An 8,027-nucleotide genomic window follows, 5' to 3' on the forward strand; every position below is an offset into this window, starting at 1 on the left:
CAGCAGGCTGTGCTGAAGCTGATCAGCTTGGGGGACAGACAGCACACTGCCTCCGAGGTGAGGGATGCCCTCCTCGATGAGACGGCAATATGGTTTGAGCCGCTGCACCTGGGCCCAGGCATGGTCGTTTGTGATAACGGCCGGAACCTGGTAGCAGCTCTGGAGCTTGCCGGACTCCAACATGTTCCATGCCTGGCCCACGTCTTCAACCTAGTGGTGCAACGTTTCCTAAAGAGCTACCCCAATGTTCCAGAGCTACTGGTGAAAGTGCGGCGCATGTGCGCCCACTTTCGCAAGTCGACAGTAGCCGCTGCTAGCTTAAAATCTCTCCAGCAACGCCTGCATGTGCCACAACACCGGCTTTTGTGCGACGTCCCCACACGCTGGAACTCAACGTTTCAGATGTTGAATAGAGTGGTTGAGCAGCAGAGACCTTTGATGGAATACCAGCTACAAAACCCTAGGGTGCCACAAAGTCAGCTGCCTCAGTTTCACATCCATGAGTGGCCATGGATGAGAGACCTTTGTGACATCCTACGGGTCTTTGAGGAGTCCACAAGGAGGGTGAGCTCTGAGGATGCGATGGTGAGCCTTACAATCCCGCTCTTGTGTGTTCTGAGAGAATCCCTGATTGACATCAGGGATAACTCAGATCACACAGAGGAGTTAGGGATAGCATCCGATCCGTCACAGCTGGAGAGTAGGTCCACACATCTGTCCGCTTCACTGCGTTTAATGGAGGAGGAGGAGGAGGAGGAGGAGGAAGAAGAGTTGTCCGATGATGTGATGGTGATACAGGAGGCTTCCGGGCAACTTCGAATCGTCCCATTGTTGCAGCGCGGATGGGTAGACATGGAGGATGAGGAGGAAATGGAGATTGAACTTTCCGGTGGGGCCAGAGGAGTCATGCCAACTAACACTGTGGCAGACATGGCTGAGTTCATGTTGGGGTGCTTTACAACCGACAAGCGTATTGTCAAAATCATGGAGGACAACCAGTACTGGATCTTTGCTATCCTTGACCCCCGGTATAAAAACAACATCTCGTCTTTTATTCCGGTAGAGGGGAGGGCCAATCGCATCAATGCTTGCCACAGGCAATTGGTGCAGAATATGATGGAGATGTTTCCAGCATGTGACGTTGGCGGCAGGGAGGGCAGTTCCTCCAGTAGGCAACCAAGTTCTCACCGGTCCACACAAACGAGGGGCACACTGTCTAAGGTCTGGGACACCTTGATGGCACCCCCTCGCCAAAGTGCCGCCACGGAGGGTCCTAGTGTCACCAGGCGTGAGAAGTATAGGCGCATGTTGCGGGAATACCTTTCCGACCACAGCCCTGTCCTCTCCGACCCCTCTGCGCCCTACACGTATTGGGTGTCGAAGTTGGACCTGTGGCTTGAACTTGCCCTATATGCCTTGGAGGTGCTGTCCTGTCCTGCCGCCAGCGTCCTATCTGAGAGGGTGTTCAGTGCAGCCGGTGGCATCATCACTGACAAGCGCACCCGTCTGTCAGCTGAGAGTGCCGACCGGCTCACTTTGATAAAAATGAACCACCACTGGGTAGAGCCGTCATTTTTGTGCCCACCTGTGTAAAGCACCCCAACATGAAACTCCATGTCTGTACTCAACCTCTCCAATTCCTCCGCATCCTCATACTCATCCACCATAAGCGTTGCACAATTCTGCTAATACTAGGCTCCCTCCACCCTGATTTCCCCCAACTCTGCTGGTTAGAGGCTCCCTCCACCCTGATTTCCACCAACTCTGCTGGTTAGAGGCTCCCTCCACCATGAATTGGTCCAAACTGGGGTTTTTAGAGGCTCCCTCCACCATGAATTGGTCCAAACTGGGGTTTTTAGAGGCTCCCTCCACCATGAATTGGTCCAAACTGGGGGTTTTTAGAGGCTCCCTCCACCATGAATTTGCCCAAACTGGGCTGTTTAGAGGCTCCCTCCACCATGAATTGGTCCAAACTGGGCTGGTTAGAGGCTCCCTCCACCATGAATTGGTCCAAACTGGGTTTTTTAGAGGCTCCCTCCACCATGAATTGGTCCAAACTTGGCTGTTTAGAGGCTCCCTCCACCATTAATTGGTCCAAACTGGGCTGGTTAGAGGCTCTCTCCACCATGAATTGGTCCAAACTGGGTTTTTTAGAGGCTCCCTCCACCATGAATTTGCCCAAACTGGGCTGTTTAGAGGCTCCCTCCACCATGAATTGGTCCAAACTGGGCTGTTTAGAGGCTCCCTCCACCATGAATTTGCTCAAACTGGGCTGTTTAGAGGCTCCCTCCACCATGAATTGGTCCAAACTGGGCTGTTTAGAGGCTCCCTCCACCATTAATTGGTCCAAACTGGGCTGGTTAGAGGCTCCCTCCACCATGAATTTCCCAAAACTTGGCTGTTTAGAGGCTCCCTCCACCATTAATTGGTCCAAACTGGGCTGGTTAGAGGCTCCCTCCACCATGAATTTGCCCAAACTGGGCTGTTTAGAGGCTCCCTCCACCATGAATTGGTCCAAACTGGGTTTTTTAGAGGCTCCCTCCACCATGAATTGGTCCAAACTGGGCTGTTTAGAGGCTCCCTCCACCATGAATTTGCCCAAACTGGGCTGTTTAGCGGCTCCCTCCACCATTAATTGGTCCAAACTGGGCTGGTTAGAGGCTCCCTCCACCATGAATTTGCCCAAACTGGGCTGTTTAGAGGCTCCCTCCACCATGAATTTGCCCAAACTGGGCTGGTTAGAGGCTCCCTCCACCATTAATTGGTCCAAACTGGGTTTTTTAGAGGCTCCCTCCACCATGAATTTGCCCAAACTGGGCTGTTTAGAGGCTCCCTCCACCATGAATTTGCCCAAACTGGGCTGTTTAGCGGCTCCCTCCACCATTAATTGGTCCAAACTGGGCTGGTTAGAGGCTCCCTCCACCATGAATTTGCCCAAACTGGGCTGTTTAGAGGCTCCCTCCACCATGAATTTGCCTAAACTGGCCTGGTTAGAGGCTCCCTCCACCATGAATTGGTCCAAACTGGGGTTTTTAGAGGCTCCCTCCACCATGAATTGGTCCAAACTTGGCTGTTTAGAGGCTCCCTCCACCATGAATTGGTCCAAACTGGGGTGGTTAGAGGCTCCCTCCACCATTAATTGGTCCAAACTGGGCTGGTTAGAGGCTCCCTCCACCATTAATTGGTCCAAACTGGGCTGGTTAGAGGCTCCCTCCACCATTAATTGGTCCAAACTGGGCTGGTTAGAGGCTCCCTCCACCATGAATTGGTCCAAACTGGGGTTTTTAGAGGCTCCCTCCACCATGAATTGGTCCAAACTTGGCTGTTTAGAGGCTCCCTCCACCATTAATTGGTCCAAACTGGGCTGGTTAGAGGCTCCCTCCACCATGAATTGGTCCAAACTGGGTTTTTTAGAGGCTTCCTCCACCATGAATTGGTCCAAACTGGGGTTTTTAGAGGCTCCCTCCACCATGAATTGGTCCAAACTGGGCTGTTTAGCGGCTCCCTCCACCATTAATTGGTCCAAACTGGGCTGGTTAGAGGCTCCCTCCACCATGAATTTGCCCAAACTGGGCTGTTTAGAGGCTCCCTCCACCATGAATTTGCCCAAACTGGGCTGGTTAGAGGCTCCCTCCACCATGAATTGGTCCAAACTGGGGTTTTTAGAGGCTCCCTCCACCATGAATTGGTCCAAACTTGGCTGTTTAGAGGCTCCCTCCACCATTAATTGGTCCAAACTGGGCTGGTTAGAGGCTCCCTCCACCATGAATTGGTCCAAACTGGGTTTTTTAGAGGCTCCCTCCACCATGAATTTGCCCAAACTGGGCTGTTTAGAGGCTCCCTCCACCATGAATTGGTCCAAACTGGGCTGGTTAGAGGCTCCCTCCACCATGAATTTCCCAAAACTTGGCTGTTTAGAGGCTCCCTCCACCATTAATTGGTCCAAACTGGGCTGGTTAGAGGCTCCCTCCACCATGAATTTGCCCAAACTGGGCTGTTTAGAGGCTCCCTCCACCATGAATTGGTCCAAACTGGGTTTTTTAGAGGCTCCCTCCACCATGAATTGGTCCAAACTGGGCTGTTTAGAGGCTCCCTCCACCATGAATTTGCCCAAACTGGGCTGTTTAGCGGCTCCCTCCACCATTAATTGGTCCAAACTGGGCTGGTTAGAGGCTCCCTCCACCATGAATTTGCCCAAACTGGGCTGTTTAGAGGCTCCCTCCACCATGAATTTGCCCAAACTGGGCTGGTTAGAGGCTCCCTCCACCATGAATTGGTCCAAACTGGGGTTTTTAGAGGCTCCCTCCACCATGAATTGGTCCAAACTTGGCTGTTTAGAGGCTCCCTCCACCATGAATTGGTCCAAACTGGGGTGGTTAGAGGCTCCCTCCACCATTAATTGGTCCAAACTGGGCTGGTTAGAGGCTCCCTCCACCATTAATTGGTCCAAACTGGGCTGGTTAGAGGCTCCCTCCACCATTAATTGGTCCAAACTGGGCTGGTTAGAGGCTCCCTCCACCATTAATTGGTCCAAACTGGGCTGGTTAGAGGCTCCCTCCACCATGAATTTGCCCAAACTGGGCTGGTTAGAGGCTCCCTCCACCATGAATTGGTCCAAACTGGGTTTTTTAGAGGCTCCCTCCACCATGAATTTGCCCAAACTGGGCTGGTTAGAGGCTCCCTCCACCATGAATTTGCCCAAACTGGGCTGGTTAGAGGCTCCCTCCACCATGAATTGGTCCAAACTGGGTTTTTTAGAGGCTCCCTCCACCATGAATTTGCCCACACTGGGCTGGTTAGAGGCTCCCTCCACCATGAATTGGTCCAAACTGGGGTTTTTAGAGGCTCCCTCCACCATGAATTTGCCCAAACTGGGGTGTTTAGAGGCTCCCTCCACCATGAATTTGCCCAAACTCTGCTGGTTAGAGGCTCAATCCACCCTGATTTTCAAAACAAATGTTGGTGCCAACCTCAACTTACTACAAGGGCCAAATTCACTGCTGGTGACAAGCTCTCCTCACTGCAAGTGCCAAATACACATGTTTCAAGGTGTTTTCCTACTGTCAGAGATGTGGTATTGAGTGTGTAAAGTGTGTAGTTGTTAGGCTGTGATGTTGGGGTAATAGAGGGTCTTTGGTGTGTTAGATGCCCCCAGACATGCTTCCCCTGCTGTCCCAGTGTCATTCCAGAGGTGTTGGCATCATTTCCTGGGGTGTCATAGTGGACTTGGTGACCCTCCAGACACGGATTTGGGTTTCCCCCTTAACGAGTATCTGTTCCCCATAGACTATAATGGGGTTCGAAACCCATTCGAACACACGAACATTGAGCGGCTGTTCGAATCGAATTTCGAACCTCGAACATTTTAGTGTTCGCTCATCTCTAGTAAAGAGGAATGGTCCAAAATACCTTCATCCAGGATCCAGGAACTGATTAAAAGCTACAGGAAGTGACTAGAGGCTGTTATCTTTGCAAAAGGAGGATCTACTAAATATTAATGTCACTTTTCTGTTGAGGTGCCCATACTTTTGCACCGGTCAAATTTTGGTTTAATGCATATTGCACATTTTCTGTTAGTACAATAAACTTCATTTCAATCCTGAAATATTGCTGTGTCCATCAGTTATTAGATATATCAAACTGAAATGGCTGTTACAAACACCAAAATATTTAGAACTAAAAATGATTAAGATTAATAGGGGTGCCCAAACTTTTTCATAGGACTGTAACTAAGGCACCAAACAAAGCCTTATTTATGAATATTTATATGTGATCACTACTTTGGGGGTACTTGGTTGGGATGTTTTCTCACTAGGAGGTACTTTGCTTGAAAAGGTTGAGAAACACTACTCTAGAGCACCAGTGAGATCGGAAAAATAGAGTGTCCTATATAGGCAGAAATATAAGAATCTCTGGTTGCAATGTCACTCTGTTATTTCCTTATAATTTGCAGTCTGAGAGAGGTTTGCAGAGCTGCTCATAGGGGCAGAATTTAAACTATGGACAGACAGTAATCCCCTGACCTATTTTGTTACATACAGCTATGAGGTCTAGAGCAAAGATGGACAGCAAAGCTGGCTAAATTTAAGTACAAAGTCCTGTACAAACCAAGCTATATTATTGGTAATGCAGATGTTCTGTCCAATAACTAGAAGAAAGTGCACAGGAGAAACAAAGACCTTTAGTTTTATGCCTGTCAAAGACAAAGTGCTGCAGACCTACTATATATTCAGATGGGCGAATAAAGGGCAAGTGGTCATCTGAGGGATGGCAAAATAAGAAACAAATTGAGGCTGTCAAGCAGTGGTTATATTAAGAGAGAGAGGCTTTCACCTGCATTTAAAAAAACTTATCGGACAATGAGCTGGGTGGTAAACTACGGCTAAGTTTGCATCTGTGTTGGAGTCTCTGTAGTAGACTCCATTGCAGATTCTGTCTAATATCAGTATAAAACTGGTGGAAACCCGTCAGACCCCATTAATTATAGGGTCTATGGGTAAAGGCTTAGATTTCTGACCATCTCTGCTATCTAACAGCAGTAGGCAGGCTGTGTTCTCTTCTCTTCACTATGATTGATGACCAATGGAGCCCTCTGTTAGGTCTTCAAAGTCTACTTAGTTGCTGAGCCATGATAAGAGACTGAACTGTGTGCTTCATTAGTGTTTCTGTTACATCTGTCTGTAAATTCAGATATATATAGATAACTGTCTGCAGATTAGAACAAGTCTTAAGAAGATGCTGCTGGCTTGAATTGTCCATCATATAGGCTAAGCACTCCTTCCAACTTGATACTGAAACTAGAAAGTAGAGGAGAGAGGAAAGAAGGTGAAACTCGTAGATGGGAAAAAAAAAACACTTTTTATGTCCCTTTGCCATCCTTTAATGGGATTCTATCATTAAAAAAAAACATGTCTTAAACTAAAAGCGCATAGAAATAGCCTTTATAAAAGCTATTCAACTCTTGAATGTCCACGCCGCTGTTTTTGAATTTTTCTTCATTCTTCTTTGTGCTCTGAGCACAACATTATAGTACGCAAAAGAGGCAAAGAATAATAAGGTAGTCTGTGGAAAAATACTAAAACACAAACCCAAAGAAAAGAAAACTACACATACAGTATAAGTGAATAAAACAATATAATTTATTGATATCCAAAATAAAATGGTAAGGATAACCAAAATGTATGAAAGACACAAAATATATGAACAAAAATTGTGGGACTACATGAGGGCATGGTACCAAGAATACCAAAGTGGTGTGGTAGGTAATAATGCAACACAGAAAATATATAGAAAGTGCAGTATATGTATAATATCATGCAGTGAAGAGAATAGCCTACACCAATACCACTAAAGAAACCACAGCCTAACATTATGTAAATCCATCAAAATATGGACCTACCAACACCATGAAGGGACCGCCCGACACCCATTTCACCCAGCGAGATGGGCTTCATCAAGGGAAAAAAAGCTGAAGGGCACCTAGGTATATATAGGGGGTAAACATGAGGACAAAAATACTGCAGGTGTGCAAAACCAAACAAACCGCTGCAATGACATCAGGATGGCCGCCACAACCTGTATTGCGCATGCGTGAGACTCAAAAATAATGCAACATCTCGCTGATGAATCACATAAAACATGGTCGAATTAGCATTCAATGCGCAGAATCAAAGAGGCGTCACAAGAGACCAAACAAACCGCACTCCCTCGATCTACAAAAACATGGCGCGCGTGCTCATAAATAATAAAGCCAAACAATACAGCGCAATGTGAGATAGCAGATGACAAATCAAAAGAAAAAACACACAATATATAAGCATATCGGGTGACAGTGTATATACATAGAACACACCAAAATATGAAGACAAGTTCATACAAGGTATATATCAATAAAAAGTGTAAAAAAGTGCAAGATTATGTAAAAACATTAATAAAGACCGCATGATAAAAACCACGATGAGTATATATTATATGATATACCACTAAAAGAGGGTGTAGTCAGCCACAAGCTAGAAACATTAAACAGA

The sequence above is a fragment of the Leptodactylus fuscus genome, chromosome 6 (assembly GCF_031893055.1).
Source record: "Leptodactylus fuscus isolate aLepFus1 chromosome 6, aLepFus1.hap2, whole genome shotgun sequence".
In the NCBI taxonomy this organism is placed as follows: Eukaryota; Metazoa; Chordata; class Amphibia; order Anura; family Leptodactylidae; genus Leptodactylus; species Leptodactylus fuscus.